The 19249-nt window shown below is 37.5% G+C and overlaps 1 protein-coding gene across 2 annotated transcripts in view; it reads right to left on the bottom strand.

The window, feature by feature from the left end:
- The window catches only part of Cntn5 (contactin 5), a 1025091-nt gene that overhangs the window by 588989 nt on the left and 416853 nt on the right, over positions 1-19249 (bottom strand). The window lies entirely within an intron of this gene.

The following is a 19249-nucleotide window of genomic DNA, read 5'->3' as shown; positions in this document are numbered from 1 at the left end:
AGTATATTTTGCACACAACTTCTGTCCTAGAATTATCAAATGTATACAAAGGTTTTGTTAAATGAAACTTAATACACACAGAGTTTCATCAAGGATATTTTAAATAAGATTAGATTTTTTTTTTTAAAAAAAAGATCCTTACTGTGTGTGGCAGAGACATGAAAAGCCATGCCTTTGTGTGGAGCTCAGAGAACAATATGCCCAGGTCTGTTCTCTTCACCATGTGGGTTCTGCACATCAAAGTCAGGCTGCCAGGCTTGACAGCAAATGAGACAAACAAGAAGCTGCTTTTGCACAGGACATGGTTTTTACTTGAAACAAAGAGGCAAGCTGATATTTGAGTTTGCATTCTTGGCAAACATATTCTTCAAAAAGTAGCTCGGCCTGCCTCTTAAGCAAAACAACTGAAGGAGTTCGTCTTCTCCATCACAGAGCCAATTTATTGGCCCAGAGATTAGGATTTCACTTTTTAAAAGATCATCTTTTGTTCTGTCCCTGTCCCTAGAGTTAAGCCCTGGTCTCTACATATTCTTACCATTGCTTTTCCTTATGTAGTGAACACACCAAAATAACATGTAAACTCGACAGTATTCTTGAGCTGTGAGGAACATAACTAAATGTACTATTTCTTAAATGCCTCTAAGATCCCGAGGTCAATGGAGTACACAGTGGTTGCTTTGTGCCACAATTTAATAAATATCACTACCAGCACGAGGATAACCCTGATCTAAGAGTGAAGCTGTATAATTATTTTTCAAGGAGGCATTACCAGAACCAATTTTAGGAGGATGAATGCAGACTGGTGTTGTGTGTTCAAATTACCTTGGCTACCACAACGAGAATGACCAAAGAAATCAGTCTACACAAATTTCATTTGGTTAACTAATGGATTTGCTGTAGTTATCTCTAGAAGCATAGGTGAAATGTTGCTTATGTGAGAGTACAAATTCATTTCTCTTTTTATCCAACATAGTAATTTTATTTGAAATTTTATTTATTGGACTCTATCCCACTGTCTTCCTAGTACCCTGGTTCTGGGCCCAGCTCTGCCTACTGACCCTTGTGACCACATTCCTCTCAACTCCCTAAAAAGATGAAAGAAAACAAAAACAAACAACAAAAATTCACAAGCAGTATCCATGTCATTCATATACTCCCTGGGGCATGGTCAAACTCCCAGTGGCCAACCACTTGAAGAAAACTGAGTCCTATCCCACCTGCACTTCTGCCAGAGTCCATCAACTGTGGAGAACTACACTTCAACATTTTTTCACAAGTTTTAAGAGTTCTCCTCAATAGATTTTTTTTGGTCTGTGTTATTACATTTTGGGGGGAGTAAGGTCTTTAAAAACAACCTCAATATAAATGGTAGCTCTGGAAAGCTGTATTCCTGGGGTTGACTGCACAAATTGTAAGCAGCCCCACCTGAGAGTCTCCTGTTCCCCACTGTTAACTGCTTACATAGCCTGATGGTGGGTCCTTGAGTTTTATACATTTCTGAACTGTCTTAGTCTTGTATATTGTTGTTTTCTTGACTTGCATGAGCACCGGTTTTCTGTCTAGAAGGGAATTTTTCATCCAGAGACAAAAGCTGTAGAACATCTGGTTACATGACCTGTGTACTTGTTTTCTGAGAGAGAAGAAAACAGAGTAGTTTAAATGCCCAGTTCCAAAAGTTGCAAGTGTGAAAGTTTGTTGAATGAACTGAGCGCAGAACATGGGTCAAGGCACCATGGCTTTTGTCATTAATGCCATCCAAACCCATAAATAATCTGGCTTACCTCATCTCATGCAATCAATTTTATGATTCTAACAATATATCACAGTCCACTGTAAACAATAAGACAATGGGAACCATAGAAATTAAAGCACAACTCTTTTTAGCTATTTTATAAGTAGCAAGTGAAGGAGGTTATTTAACTTTGCTTGTAGCACATGGATGTGTAGTAGTTACTATTTGATAGTCTCATGGGCTGTGTCAAGTTTTCTGTTTTGTTCTGTTTTATGTGTCTCTCTGGCTATATTTGTTCATAATTTCTATCAATATAAAAAATCTGCCACTCAAGTTTTTTAATTAAATGAAAATCATAACAGTCTGTAACAAACTACTGTATTGACATAATTTACAGCATAATGCCTAGTGGAAACATAAATGTCATAACTGCTGCACATTAATCTAGTAAAATGTATCTATTTATTCAGGATTTCCAGCTTTCACCAGACATTAAGATTAATCATTTGTAAGTCAACAAATCGCAGGGCCTCAGTTCATTTTGTGAATATGAAGAGTCCATTTACAGCGTATGACTACAGAATATGAGTGCATGGGGGAAAGTGAAGGGAGTCGTGCACATGCCAAGGAAAAGGCACAGACATAGAGGAAGTTCTGAGCAAAATGTGTCCCTTCTGTGCACTTCCCCTTCTACCTCGCTTCCAAATGCCCTCAAGACTTGTAATCTTTTTCAAGCATTATCTCTTCCTGAAGAATTTTGATGTAGATTTCCTAATAAATGTATTCAGTGGGGCCTAGGAAATATGGCTAATGAAAGCAGAAATAATATAAGGATTTTATTATGTCACAGGGACACCCCCCCCTGGCTCTTTTTTCCTCTTCATTGTGACCCAAGATTGGGTCATTCAACTCAAAGGTTTAAGCTATGATCTAAATGTTTGAATCCCTACAAAATTCATATTAAATTCTAACTCCTGAGGGAACAGCATTAAAAGGTAAGATGTCTGGGGAGGCAGTAGGTCATAACTATTTTATGCTCATGACATTTTTAAACTAACAACCTCAGAAGAACCAAAACAGACTCTATACTCAGTGAGTGCAGACAATATAAGGTATTCATCACTCCCCACACCCCAAGCCCACACCCCACACAGGATCCATTTTGCCTGCAGCTACTTATGCACTCTTGGACAGAAATAGGGGGATTCAGCTACTATACTAGAAGGCATACATGGACACCTCAGGACCAAGGAAAGAGCTAGAAATTCACCAGGAGGGAGATAACAAACCAATGAAAAGCAGGACTCCTTTAGAGACTCTCAGATCTCAGAGCTCCTTCTCTACCTGAGTCTAGAATGCTTGCCAATAAACTTATATACTTTCCTTTGAGATACTTTCCCATCTTAAAATCTTTAACCGGTGGATAAAAGAACCAACCTGCTAACAGCGTTCAAACTGATAGATTGGGAATTGTAGATACAAAGAGTGGTTTTATTAATATATCTTCCCTTGTATAAGCAAGTCTTAATACTCTCATTCTTCCTCTCTTCCAAAGATCCGAATTGTCCTGTCACTAGAGACACCTGGTAAGGGATGAAAATATGTTTGAAATGCTTATTTGATCTCTGCTTTTCTCCCTTTCCTTCTCTTCATGAATTCTTTAGACAGGCTCAGAGAGAAAAGAGCCAGCTGTCTTCACTGGTGTTTCAACTGTGATGTGGACCCGGATCTAGGTAAGTCATTTGACTAGATTCTGATTTTCTTTAGGACTTACACAATTTGGCCTATGAGATCCTTTCAAATGTATATTAAGCTACATGGATAGTAGCCTGTGTTGAGACTAGAGTCTTGTTCTGATACCTTCTTCTCAGTTCCAGGGAGCAGTAGCCTGCTATGCTGTGGAAATTGTTTATGACTCGCCTAAAGGCTCAGGAATTAGGAGATTTGTCCCCCACATGGGATGTTGAGATGCAGAATATTTAAGGAGAAGGTCCTAGTGAAACACAGCTAACCCTTAGGGGTTTACTCCATGAAGGATTCGTGCTGGCTTTATCTATCACAAATGTGGTAGTACAAAGTTAGTTTACCCCATTCCCCCAGACATGGCTGTACTCTGTTGTTTTCTATTCCTGTTCACCATGTTCTGACCCAGCCAGGACCCCTTCACCACTACTGGTAGTGTTGTAACATATTTTAGCCTCTTGGAACTCCAAACTAAGGAAGCTACTTTTCTTTATAAAGTACTTAGCCTCCGGCATTTTGTTATAGCAACACACAGTTGAAAAACTCTAAGCCCCAATAAGCTTCTGAATTTAACTGCTTCAGTTCAGCACAGTCTATCATCTACCAAGAGCTTAAGTCAGGAAAACCATGTTGCATGAGCATTCTATCAGTGGACCATGAAGCTTTGCACTTGATCCATTCTTTTACATTATTATATGTTACTTGCCTTTAAATCTCCAGGAAAGGTCTAATGCCTCTGTATGACCAGATAAGCTCTTAATGGCAGATGGGAAGCTGAGAGATGAGATTCACCTAAAGCTGAAGCTTATATGAGAGCAATCTGCCTTATGCAGCCGTAAACAAGACAAACATTTTAAAAAGCAGAGGGAAAGATAATAACTGAGGCCTACTGTTGTCCTTGATCTCCATACATGCACAGGTTATCCTAAGATTATTCTAGTATGTACTATTCTACACATTTGAATTTCTGAAGTGGTTTAAGAAGCATTTTGCAATGTGGAAGGAGCCCCTTTATCTTTCTGCAGATCTGCCCATATGTGTTATTCTATGCAGATCCTGTCCTTGATGGAGAATTTTTGGTTTTCTTACTCTGCCAGGAGAAGAAAAAAACCTGAAAACTTCGGCATAAGGTCTTTAAGTTTTACTACTCTGCTTTCTTCTACTTAAAAGTTATATACTGTTAATATACTAAGAAACTCATTTAATCATGACATTTTTGTACAACCATACCAGTGCACATGGTTTTTAATCATGTTCACTCTTTTTTTCTGACTATGTAAACTGAATCACAATTAACAATGATTAAATGCACATGGCTGGGTGTGGCCTTATTCCTTGACCTCATGAACATTTAACATCTGTTTTGCTTAGTTTAAAAGGATTAGCATAGTTTGTGAGATGACTGAAAGCCAACTTAAGAGTGTACCAGAAAATTCCAGTGCTTTAGCTTTGCATCCTGTGACAGAGAAGGACAAGGTGATGGCTAGCTTCTATGAAAGTCAGAAGTAGCACTCAGTGCTCTTCTTTCTATTCTGGTTTCCTCCAAATATTCCACTTTGTATTTTTACAGAAGTCATTTGTAGAAGCTTATTAGAAAGCTATATTTAAAACAAACTTCTGACCATGCTGAAGAGATTCATAGAATAGAATCAAATAAGTACATGAAAAGACTATTTATGATCTAGTCAAAGCTGTTACTTCAAAAGAGTTTCCTTGGCTGAAATCCAAAACCAAATAGATTCTTGCTTACTAAGCTCCACTAAACACACACACACACACACTACACAACACATACCACTTACAAATGATACCCATACATACATCACACAAAATACATATTGCAGATATATACAACACCCAGTGTACTCATTGAATAAAGACTAACACACCCAAAAAGTAACACATACACACACCATCTACAATACACATCATACACCCAGAACACACATTGAATGCTGGCATATATAACAGACACACACACACACACACACACACACACATTTTAGTATGTTTCTTTTCTAACTCATTGTCACTCCTTTGACTATAAACATTTCTTAATATTAATGTTCTATCATATTATATTTAGACCTTTATTTCATATTCTACTTTTATCTTTGTCTCCTCATGTGTGCTCAGTGAATCAGGCAGAGGCAGCTTCCATTGTCCACCATGCTGGATCACCTCATCCAATCCAATCTGTCTGTTCTGAGTTCTGCCTGTAATCAGTTGCACTTTCTCATTTGGAAACTATCTTCAACTGCTATGATTAAGAAATCAAAAAAATTACAGTTAAAACATCTTGGTATTGCTCTGTAGAATTTGGCTCTAGCTCCAAAATATCGAAGGGCCGTTGTATAATCCATGCAAATTAAAGAATATTGAAATTATTTTACACAATTATCTTTTATACCAGGTCTGAACATTCATTACACAAAATAGAGAGAATATTCTGAGAAACTCTCCTGATTCTGTGCCTGAGCAACTCTGATTCCTTAGAATCACACCTCAGAATGTCAAATATCTCCCCTCAGTTTTCTGTAGGTCAAGTAGTTTATCCACTCCTGTGGTTTAGAACTCTAAGTTGGCTACAGATGATAGATGTAGCTGTTTAAGACAGCAGTTGCATGTAGTACGAACACTGGCAAATTCTGTCTTCTGTGCTAGAACTGTTGCTATAGTCCTTGTGACAGGACGTTTCAGCTGTGTAAATTTGGAGTTTGTATTTCACTAAGAAAATATTGTTGTGAAATGATATTTATGAATGCTATACTAATTGAAGTGTTCCATCTTTCAGTATACAAGAACAGTTGTTTGCTATTATTCAATATGTAAAGGCACGTCCAATGTAAAGATTGTAATTTAAAATAAAGTACCAAGTGTCTACAAAGACATGCCGAATGCTTATAGCAGACCTATCTACAATATACCTTTTGCCTTCCCCCTAGCTACATCTCACAAAACAACTTTTACTTGTTGGCTAGGAAGAACAAATATCAACTCAATGGAATCTTTGTAGGAGGAAATGTTTCCTTTGAGGTTGCTGTTTACCCAAAGGAAGACAAAAGAGGTTTTAATATCCTCTGGGGATAGAATTTCAGACAGTTGTGAGTCACCTGACATGCATGCTGGGAGCCAAACTTTTACCCATTGCAGGAGCACAAGTATCATTAAGCACAGAGATATATTTCCAGACCCTACCCCTAGTTCTGACTATAAAACTCCTGTAAACATCAGGTGACTCATTCATTTAGCATCTCTTCTAGCCATCTCGGCTTCGACATAAACATTTTTCATCTTTCTCACCTTGACATTATACAGGTTTGCATGCTGTAACTGAGCTTGGAACTGTACATAACACCAAAGGCATGTTAGCATGGAAGATGCAGCCTAGAACCAAACATTACAACATAGCTATGGTAACATGGAAGGCACAGCCTGGGCATGGAATGTAACACCATTGCCATGTTACCATAGAAAATGAAAAACAAGTATAGATTCCGTCTGTTCTAGCTATTAAGTAACTGAATCAGTTAGCCATGTCGGGGAAGGCCTTTGCCTGTACTGACTTACAATGAAGTCAAGAAACAGCCTTAAAGAACCTAAATTGCTAATGGAGTTTTCTCTTCAAAAGTATTGGAATTGTTTTTTTAACCTATTCTCTCAGTTTCTACTCTATGCAGTAGAGGCGAAGCAATTCACCACGAAGCAATAAAGATGATCCTTTAGTTAGACATGGTGGTTTATACCCTACAATTCTAGAGGTTCAGAACTTTGATAGCTATATCATGAGCTTTCCATTAGCCTGAGGTACACAGCAAGCACATGACTCAATAAGGCAGCAACCAAACAGACAGGTAGTCTTCCCATATGCACTGTACACTGCCTCCCTCCTGCTCTGAATGTGTGCAAGTTCCTGGGTTGCAGATCTACTTTGTTACCTCTGATACTTTCCAGATCTCAGATGAATGCCTCTGGATGTACACTGCCTTTTTGTCAGAAAGTGAATTTTTATGTTGTTGTTTCTGTTGAATGATATGTGACTCATTTTTCAGTTTCTGTTTGAACCCTTTTAAAACATCATTAAAGCCAATGGATTCTCTGATGTGCAATGTCTCTGCTGTTTCGGATCAAAATCAAAAGAATTGTATAGATAAACTTTATTGGATAGAAAATTAGTTAATAACTACTAGAAATGAGTAGAGGTGAATAGTCTATGCATGTCTCATATGGGGGAGCAAAGAATAAAACGAGGTATTTGTAGATAGAGTTTATTGTCCGATGTCATTAATAGTTTCACAAAACTGCATCTATAGTATGACGCTGATACTCAGCTGCTTATTGTGCATAGTTTGGTATACTACACTGGCCACTCACCTGCAAAAAGAAAAGTCTGTGCAATCAGACCTTTAAGTATCGATCATACATGACATCTAAGGAACATAAACTTGTTTATTTCTTTGCTGATTACTCTGCAGACAGTCTTCATCCACAAGGTTTTTTTTTTCCTTCATATCAGACTTTCCTCATCTGTATGATGTCATTTCTTTCTACAGCACTGTGACACCTGCTGTCCCTGCCAGCCCACCATAAGCATTTTTGTTAGAAACTCATGTTTCTTACCTATGCTCATAAGAGTTTTCCTTAGAAACTGACTCGCCTTGAGCTTTCCTTGCCTTCCTACAGAAACAACATCCTGTGATCAGGCCTCATGGCATCCCAACTCTTCTAAATTATCTCCAGTAGCTCTTCTATTGCTTCTTTCCTAAATAAAGCACACACACACACACACACACACACACACATATATATATTCTCTATTTGCATACATGTTCCCTAAGGGTAGAGATGTGATTTGTATAATGCTTGGAACAAAATGTAGTAGATGCTAACAAATATTTGTAAGTGTAATAGATATATAAATGAATTATTTCAAAAATTGAGGATTATAAATGAGAATATAAGTATAGTATTTCATTTGTGTCTGTGTGCTTGTGTCTACGGTTACATGAGTTCGAATTCATGTGCTCCAAGTGTGATCAGATGCCTGAGGCCAGAGGGCATGGGATCCCCTGAAACTGAAATAAGAGGCAGGCATGAAGTGCCAGGTACATGTGTACTCGGAACCAAATCCCCATCGTTTGCAAGAGCACTAACCACATTTAACCCCCAAGCCTTCACTCCAACTCCTGTATGTGTTGTTTTTATTTTACTAATTTTCATCCCCATTACAAACTTCAACACACTGTGCAGAATATGCGCCTCTCTGATAGTCTTTATCAATGGCTATGATAGCTCTTAGAGGGCAGAAAGGACAATAACTGAAAAAAATGTTGCATGCTGAGTTTTATAGAACCCTTTTTTTTATATAAAAAAGGGCAATTTCTTCAGGGTTATTATGGAATGTATAAGAATCCTGGAGCCAGACTGAAATCGTTCTAAATTTAGGCATTAAACAATAATAGCTCTAGGCTAGGAAAACACTGCCAGCCAGTGATCGTCTCTGAATTAGAGGGTGAAGGAGAAAGTCTCACTGCTGGCTGTTTTCTAGAGTGCTCCTTCAGCAGTGGCTGTTGAGGGAAATAGAGGGCAGCAGTTGACATTGGCCAGCTGACGTGACCATGTGACATAGGCTGGCTGACGTGACCATGTGACAGATTGAATGACTTAGATTTTACCATTTTCTCTCTTTTCTTACTGTTTTGGATTTCTACTTCCTTTCGTATTTTTTCTATGTTGTTTGCCCAGAAATAAATTGAAGTAACGGTCTTTCTTTAACTCTGCATATGTCTATGCCTCCAGGAAATCTGAGCTGTGTTGCTAGTGTTCAAAGGCATCACCATGGTTAGATAAGGGACCCAATGTTACTCCATCAGTTTGGCTATGTTCTGAGTAAAAATTACTAAATTATATAACTCTTAGCCCAAGAAAGGACTTTAAAGACCTTATATTTATTAAATTACAGATAGCTATGTCTATGCATCACAGCAAGGATTATCTCACCTCTGTGCACGACACATCCAAGAGCACAAACTGCCTCTGCTTATAGAGCAGATGCCACATATTTTTACATAAACAAGAACATTACAGTCATTACTTATGTAATATAATGAAGTAACAAATGAAATAATTATATAAACTTACATAAAATATAAAATAAAAGGTAAAATAAAAATATATTAATAATAACAAAATAAAAAGAGCATCACTTACAACCCTCTTTCTCCCTGACCTGGACCACTTGGAGAGTTTCATCTCATAACAGACCAACGCTATAGCCTCATGGGTCACACACCAAGGTCAAAGTCATCCCAGTGGAAACTAATGTGCAAACCTTATGGATAGGGACATAAGGAACACTCAAAGGCAATTTAGGAAACCTACACTAAATAAATGCACCAAACAATGAAGTTGATACATTTTCAGTGGCGTAAATAATAAAATAGCTGGATTTCTGCCAAAGATCTAAGGTAAATCAAAGAACAATGTGGAAAACATAAATGTGTTTCTCCCAATTAGTTATACATGATTTAATTTATACACAAAGAATTAACGGTATTCAGACTCTAAAAACCTTATGTAGTTTGTTTAAAAATTTTAGACAGCAGGACGTTCCCTGTTTGTTAGTCTGTATCTCAGTTTTGTAGGCTTCCTTTGTGGCTAGTGATAGGTGAATAAAATTCTCTACACACTTTGTATTCGGAATAGAAAAGAAACCAATGGATTTACTCACAAATGACTAAAATGACTACATAGGGCAGCCCTGCTCCTCCTGTGCTTCTGGTAAATAATGTGAGAGCCCTTTCATCAATAGCTACATTCACATTAGTATTGCTGTGTTTGAAATGTATCTCTCCACTCTCCTTGAACAGCAATGTTGTCAACATTCATAGACAAGTATTCCTGGAGAGGATTAACTATGAGTCTTCTGAGCATTACTTTGAAACAAAGAAATTTGATTTAGATGATCAATTTAAAGAATACTTGGTGATCACCACAACATTTTCTAAATGACAGACTACTTTACCATATACTGCTCACTCCTCTCCAATACTGAAGTGGAAAATCATTTTCAATATATGTTGTAAATGAAAACACATTCAGCTGGCCTCAAACGTTAACTCTTTTTATAATCTTCATTAAACTGAAACACACACTTGCAATGATCTCTTCAGACTCTGAACTAGTTTGTTGGTTGATGAGTTAATTTTCTTTCACCCCAGGAATTGTGACAATCATACATGACTTAATATGGTCTTTGCTGTTAATATACAAACAGTAGAGTGTATTCGGTTCAGGTGATCCAGCTTTTACCCCAACCTCCCACCCTGCCAACAAGGAGAAATTAAATTGTTTGTTGAGTAATTACATTTCTGATACCACCAGAGCATAGTGATAAAGTCAGCTTGGATGGTCACAGTGAGGTAGCTCCTGTTATCATCAGGACATCCCAGGGTGCTAATACAATGTGCAAATGCATAATTTAAAAATGATCAGGAAGAAGCCTTAATCCATTTTTCTTTCTAAATTCCAATAGGCCAGTCAAAGTTACTGGGCACCCGTTTGTTGTAGCTCCTTTGTTTCTGCTTTCCTATATAAGCTCTGACAATGACAAAGGTTTTCATGATTTACCACACCACTGCCAAGGAAGACAGTGTTTGTATAAGCTTATCAGTGACAGGCATTCTCTGTTCACCAGTGGATCATCGGCTTGGCAGAGGAAACAAACTGTCTCCTTTTCAATAAAATGGATTTATCCCAAAAAGGAGAATAGGGTTAAGGGAGCAAGAAAGTGCTTTGTTGTTGTCCTTGTTGTTATTTTTAAACCAATGCAGCTTACAGAAGCATCTGCAAGTGACTGAAAAGGTACCTACAGGGACTTATGTGAGAATTGGAGGACAGTCATTGTAGCTGATCAGCTGGACTTCCCTTCTCATCCGGTATGTTCAAAAGCATTGCTATGGGAGGCAGCCCACAAATTGTATGTCCACTAGTTTCTATCTGCCTAGGAGCAAACTCACAGGACACAAAAAATTAAAGGGAAGAAAAGCGTCCTTGTAGACCTTGTGTATGGCAGCAATCTGAAGTATGTGAGGATGGTTGTTGGCCTCATAAAGCTACAATTATTGCAGGAATAAGTATCTCTATCATAAACTATCTCTACAATGTACATGCTAAGCAGACATTATCTATGAAGACATCTGTGTCACCAAAAAAAGAGTAATTTATGTTATATGAAAAGGAACCTTGCTCTGATGAATAATATTATAATATCCTATCATGTTAAATATTTATAAGTGAATTAACGTAAGTCTTAGCCATTGTCCAAGAGAACTAACCCATTGGCCAGGATATTTTTTATAACACAGAGAATCAATTCACATTTTTTATTTTGTTGTTACTCATTCAAACATGGAGAATAAATAAATAAAGAGTAATTTGTAAAGAGCTGCCATAAGTCAGGAAAGTTCCTCATTATTTCAGCATACAGAAGCATGGACTCCACTGTCATTTCCTATTACTGTTTCTGCCCTTACTTGGAGAATGACATGTCCTCTTAGAGTCATTTTTAAATTCAAAAATAATATGGAGTATTTTACTCCAATAGAGATAAATATATTGATCTCTCTCTCTCTCTCTCTCTCTCTCTCTCTCTCTCTCTCTCTGTATGTGTGTATATATGTATGTATAAATATGTGGGACTGCGTAAGGGTATCCTAGTTCATGGCTGGGCATGGGCCTAGAACCCCGAGACCCTAAGTGAGAACCAGCAGGAGTTCGGCCATGTCCCCAGAACCCAGGGTCATGACACACAGTCAGTCTCCATAGACCTACATTGTTCAGTCACATAGGCCATTACAGCCCCTCCCAAAGTGCACAGGTAGAGGGTGTGACCACAGGCCTCTGGCCTTAGGGGTTTACATACTAATGAAGGCCAGAGGGCGGAGCAAATTAAGCATGCTTCCCCCCAGAACCTCCCCCTTCCTCCCTCCCTATTTAACTCAGGACTGCCCTGAGTTTTAAGGGGGTACTTCCAGATCCATCCACCACCGGCCATGACAATAAACCCTTTTGGAACCAAGGACTTCCTCGTGTCATTGGGGCCTACCATTGCCAAAGCCTCCAGCCTCTGGAACCTTAGACTTTCTCCTGCATGTGGGACCCGTCGGCCTCATGGAACCCCCCACCCCCGACCCTCCACCACCACTGCCGCCTAATTTTTTCCCACATAAATATATCTTTAAAATTATACTATAATAATTATGACTTCCTCTCAAAATGCTTTTAACATACTATTTTTAAAATAATAGCTTTTTCTGAAGTTTATTAATTTAGTGTTGAAGAAAATAATGCACTGACATTTAAAGCTTTTCTTTTACATACAGCTAGTAAGATTTAGATATTATCTCTCATCTGCTACTATTTCAAAAATAAGAAGACAGAGAAATATCCACCAGTCTTAACTGTTAACTCTAAACAGAACTGTTACTACTAAACGTGTCCTAAAAGTAAGTAAGCATGTGGTGGATCTAGGAATGAGGTCTTTGTGTTCCATTGCTGGGTGCATACACATTACAGCCTTCTGGACTATTCTGTTTAAAAAGGTTATTCTCTTTTCTCATCTGTAGGTTCTGTATTTGCCTCAAGGGATTGCTTTGACCAATAAGGCTTTGGCAAACAGAACAAGACTTGGAAAAGCTTGCACACTGTCGTTTGCCCTTCTTCTTGCTACTGCAGACCTTGCCATCACATGCACCAAAAAAAAAAAAAAAATATGTAGAGCTAGAAGGTACTACACATGCTTCTATGGGAGAAAAGACACCAGCAGTCTTACCAAGATCTGAATCCTGTGAGCTACACAGAATGTACCTGATGGTGGGATGGCAGTAACGTCTGTAACCAGTCACTTTCTGGTTGAATGTGAGGCTTTCCCCAGAACAGAAATTTCATTCCTTATATTGAAAAAACACTCAAATGTCCTTGGATAAAGGAATGAGGCTTTAGCGAGATCCTGCCATCCTTTTGGCAAATGCCAATGGAGATCCTGCCATCCTTTTGGCAAATGCCAATGGGATCAAACAGCTTTCTGAATGTGCAGGTTTATACCCAAAGATCAGTGCTGCTCTCAATCTTGCTTAGAAAAGCTTCTGTTTGTAGTGGATGGTGGCTAATATAGAGAAGTACAAACGGTCAAAATGCTAAACATAGAGGACTGTGAAATTTATTGTTCTAAATCAGACATACATATTACCTCTCCAAGGGTCAGGCAAGAATGGAGAAGCCTATGTATGGGGAGCAATTCTGTGAAACTCCATCTTATGGGCATGACATTTCTGTTAGACTTATGAATTTCTAGCAGCTGTCTTTATCCAGGTGAGATATGCACATGATACAGACAACAGAAAAGAGTTGGTTAAGTTCTATCACTAATAGGTGTTTCAATCTTAAACATATACAAGGGAAGTATGTCTATGCCCTGCACATTTTTCCTAATTTTCTTCTTTTCTGTTTTTGTCTTCTCCTATCACATTACCTTTTTCTTTCTGGTGAAGACAAGGAGATATAATTACTAAGTCACATTTTACATATGCAAACTTACCTTACTAAAAGTTAATTTTATTGAGTCACTCATGTCTGAAGTGTCTCAAAAAAAAAAAAAAAGACAGCTCAAAATAATCAAGATGGGAAAGGCAGTTTTCAAGGTTCCTTATACTCTGGTCTTTCACAGTCAGAGTTCATGATGGAGACTCCTGGGAAACTTTATTACTGTTTGCTTAGATTTCACACAACGTTGTTTTCATTGTGTTTGTGATTCTATCCACAATAACAAATTAAATCGTCTTTCTCCTAATCTCCCTTTTATACCACAGTTTACTCAATGAGGAAAGATTTGAAGCTGATTCCTTAGATGATATTTGGTCCCATAGATAACTAGAATGGATGTCAAGTCAATGAGAAAAAAAAAATCATATATATCGCATTGGGAAAAGTTCCCAAGCAGATTTCACACTTAAGGAAAGGACAATGTAAGCAACACCTCCTCAAGGACAGAGCGTTTACACAAGCTGTTTGACATTCATCTACAGAAAGATGTCTCCATTTGCCTGGTACATTATTTATGTAACATTTTATATACCCCTAGGTAGAGTCATGGGTATTTATTTTCTTCTTTCAGCTATAGTGCCATGATTTTGAATTTAATTGGTGGCTGAAATATGTCAGTTCTAATTTGAGGACCCTTTTTGGTTTGTGTTGTACTATCCTTAACATGTTTCATTTTAAAATTTAAAAAATTAAAGAGTGTGTGTGTGTGTGTGTGTGTGCATCACCTTTGGATAAAGGTAGGCACCTCGGGGAAGGTCAGAGGGCAGCCTTGGGCGCTAGTGCTCACATCTGTCTTATTTGACACAGGGTCTTCTGTTGCCAGTGCTTCTGCCAGACTAACTGATTCCCAGATTTCAGGGATCTCCTATTCCCCTCTCATCTTGCCACAGGGGAACTAGACTTACAGACTAGTGGTCAGGTGTCCAGCTTTTTGTGTGTTCTTGGGAATCGGAACTCAAACATAGCAAACATTTATCTGCTGAGCCATCTCTTGGAGGGCCTTTCTTTATGTTTCTCTCTCTCTTTAAGTAGTTTTATTTGCCCTAGTACTTCCATGTTTTGGGGCACCATAAGATACTCTAAAATGATTTATATAGGACATTTCCTGCTGCAGTCCTGTAATCAGTCATTTCCGAAATATCCCTTGTTCCTTCAAGAGCAAACTTAATAAAAAGAAAGATCTTGACATTTTATGTGCTAGTTCTACAGGGATACACTGCATAGTGTCTTCTAGGATGACTGAAATGAAACAGCTCTATATATCTCTATCTCTATCTGTATTTGTGTATAGAAGCATTTGTGTTTACAACATATATGAACCTATATGAACATAGCAATGCCTTCAACAGCTCTAAAACAATGTCACATGGCTGACTCTGATATGAAAAAAAAAAGAACCTTTCCACACCTATAGGTATAAGCACAGCTCAATCATTTGCCAAGTCTGACTTAGTTCCTTAGGTACAGCTTACATGATATTAGCACTTCACATTGGGAAACAACATAAACAGAGAACTGTGCAGAAGCCACATATGGGTTGCCTTTAGTTTTATAGCTCATTTCCAACATTTTTTAATGTAACACTCCCCCCAACTGAAGTTGCCTTTTAAATGAGTAATATATGATTTGATTCCTTGTCATAGTCTAGAAACAGTTTAGGGACCCTATGACTTTCTAAATTATTTTTATTTAATTTGCATATATTAATGTTCACTCTATGATTTATATTCTCTATGGTTTTGATAACCATATCATACAGTAATTTAGTATCTGGTCCATAGAGATTTCTTTCTCATGGTCTTCAAATTGATAATTGCTTCATTTTTGCCTTTGACCACCTGCTCAGCCTCTCTCCTGGTGATCATTATTCTATTTACACCATTTTCCTTCTCAGGTATGGAAATAGAATCCTATGGTGCATGCTATCTGCAGAGTAGCTTCTTCCGTTTAGCAGTGTGCATGCGAAGTCATGAGTCTATGACATTTGCACCTCATTTCTTTTATCACTGAATAGTGCTCCATTATTTAGGTTGTCCACTGTCTGTTCATTCATTTACGTAAGACAACTTTCTGATAGTTTCCTCTTTGGGGTCATTATTATTGTTAGTGCTATTATCATTGAGAAAGGTTTTCTTGTAGCTCAGTCTGGTCTCAAACCCACTATGTAGCCCAAGTCAACCTCGAACTTCCGGTCTCCCTCCCTCTACATCCTAGGTACTGGGATTATAGATACATATTATCATATCCGGTTTGTGTTGTACTGGCATCAAATCCAGGGCTTGCTACATGCTGAGTCCATACACTCCCACCTGAAAAACATGCCTAGCCTGCCAATTCATTAAAGTTTAATCGTATAAAATTATACTATAAACTTGGAGATAAGGCATCATCATTAATTATTTAATTACTAATTTATATGAATAATGTTCTTATATACAGGTATATATGAATTGTCTTTTTTTGATTTATATATAACTACTTTCCATAATTTCAAACCAGCCAGGTGAACACCTTATCAAGAGGACAGGACCTGCTTGGTCCTAGGGTAAAAAATTTGGATTTGCAACAAATTGTGAGGTTCTTTTAAATGATTGAGCCATTTTTTTAAGTTCATTGAGAATAGATGGGCAATAAGCCCGAATTGTACCCACATTTTTAGTTGATTTTTATGCTACTTTGAAACACATTACTATGTCTTGCTCCACTTGTAGGTCTGATTTTAATATAAGGGCATGAGTCCCATGAAATATCCTTCCTCCAGAAATAGCCAGTTTTCAAACAAGGCTGAGCTGTGTAAGAGCTCTTTCATATTTCTCAAGGAAGCATACCCAGGATTGTCTAGCCACTTGGAAAGTGATGCATGAATCAAAACTCTTGGGGTTCAATTCTTCCCTTTAGTTATTCTTTCTGATTCAAGGAACCACCAATTCCTTAAGTGTGTTAAGTGCCTTAAACACACAGTTGGTGTGTAGCTTCTTCTCCTTCACCTCTGATCTAGCAATCAATGTTAAACATTGCCCACAAAGTGACACTTATATGTAAACAAGAACACTAAAAAACAAGACAAGAGAGGGTAAAACAGTGAAATAAATATAAGAAATGATTAAATATCAGAAATTAAATAAGTGCATTGTCTATAGACCACAGGAAAGACTTCAAATAGAAACATCCATGAACACAATCCTTTCAGGTAGCTATTAGGTTTTTTGTTTTGTTTTGTTTTGTTTTGTTTTGTTTTGTTTTTTATTAAGCAGGTGTCTACAGGGAGATTAAGTTAACTTAGTATAAAGTACCTGCTATATTTGCTCCATATTAAATGCAAGGATGGTGGAGAAGTTCAAATGCCTTCCAGTGTCTCATTTATTTTACTGTCAATTACAACTTGATACATGCAAGAACATGAAAGTTAGAAATCACAGACCTCAAGCATAGCATGGTATACTTGGATTACCTCAAACACAGGGTACAGCTTAACTGAAAGAAGTATTTACTCAGAAAACTCCCTTGGTGGGTGAGTTCAAGAGAAAGTAGCTTTGATTATGATTTCTGCCCTTCACCAGTGTTAACTTACACATGAAAACAACAGACAGTTCACAGTTCAAACAGGCAAGGGTCCTGAGAAGACATGGGGGAAAACGTTGAATTCAGCACAGGGGGTAAGACTGCACAGACAGAACCGGGCAGAAACAGCTCTGTGACCACTCATTTTTTACATGTTCATGATATTTATGCACTATGCTTTTCATTTAATGACCAGTATACATTTTTCAAGGTTTCACAATGGCCTCTCCCACCATTTTATACAGACAGGCCCGAACTTCACATCTCTTCTTTACACTGGCTGTTTAATAAGCAATGTTTACAATGATATCACTGATAAATGAACAATTAACATGTGTTTTTTTTTTTGCTCCTAATTTATTACTGGTGTTGGGATGAGAGACTTCTCTATATACATTTGAGGAAATGTATACATATTCAAGTTTACTTAATGATTAAACCTTAGCACATATTGATTTATAGAAGTGAAATGTCAAATTTATCTCTCCATATGCAGAAAGGGCTTCAGATTTCAAACTAGCACATTGGGAGCAGTTTCTGAAAGAGACCTAGAGTGTTAAAATAGTCACATAGTGTGTATATTCATGGGAAGTGTTGCACAGATGGAGAACTGGTGACAAGACTAAAAGCTATTGTGTAATTGCTAGGAAAACCATAGCTCAATGGCTGTAAGGGGAGGTTATATTTACTTCACAGTAGGTTTGATCTTCTGCCTGCCCTGTTTGACAGTTTGTACTTTTCTTCAGGTAACACTATAACACAAAAGGTGATCGTGTTAGGGGAACATATTTGATTCTTTGATACGCAAAAACAATCTGTAGAGTTAATGAGATACTTTCACTACATAGTGAGTGCATGGTAGTACATGGAAAATGAATGTTGGGTATAAGACTATATAATGCACAGTTCCAAACACCAAAAAGTACATATGTATGTTACATGGACAATATTTGCATACATAACAATTCTTCTCAAACTGTGTTTGTAATAATTTAGATGCTAGAAATATGTTTATAACTAATTTAAAAATTACTCTAATATGACAGCAGTCACATGTTTTCTGACATACACTATATAAGTCCACCAGACTTTTACAGTAAAAACACTGAGCTTAATTTAACAAACTTCTCAATATAATGTCCTTTGCACTAAAATCATAATAGTTGATTTCTCCACACTCTTAAAATAAATAAGCCTGTGTGGTTCAATTTTTTTATCAAGAAGATATTATTGTTCAAAATAACAATTTTTCATAATTAAAGATGTTATATGTTTCCAACAACAGATCTAACCAACACAAAGTCAGAGAGCTGTGATAAATAGATAAATCTGTTAACATGTGCTTTAAAATTTTATATAGAGTGCTGGCGATAGATAAGTAGAATACTCAGTCAGCACAGGCAATTGTCACAAAAACTGATGACCTGCATTTGGACAGGGGGACCCACAGAATGAAGGGAGAGGACAAGTTTCTGAAGTTTTTTTTTTCAGACCTCTACATTCAAACTGTTGTAAATGGCACTTGTGTGTATGCAAGCACACACACACAGAGAGAGAAAGAGAGAGAGAGAGAGAGAGAGAGAGAGAGAGAGAGAGAGAGAGAGAGAGAGA

The sequence above is a fragment of the Grammomys surdaster genome, unplaced genomic scaffold (assembly GCF_004785775.1).
Source record: "Grammomys surdaster isolate TR1022 unplaced genomic scaffold, NIH_TR_1.0 138, whole genome shotgun sequence".
NCBI lineage: Eukaryota > Metazoa > Chordata > Mammalia > Rodentia > Muridae > Grammomys > Grammomys surdaster.
This window is presented reverse-complemented; position numbering and strand designations above follow the sequence as displayed.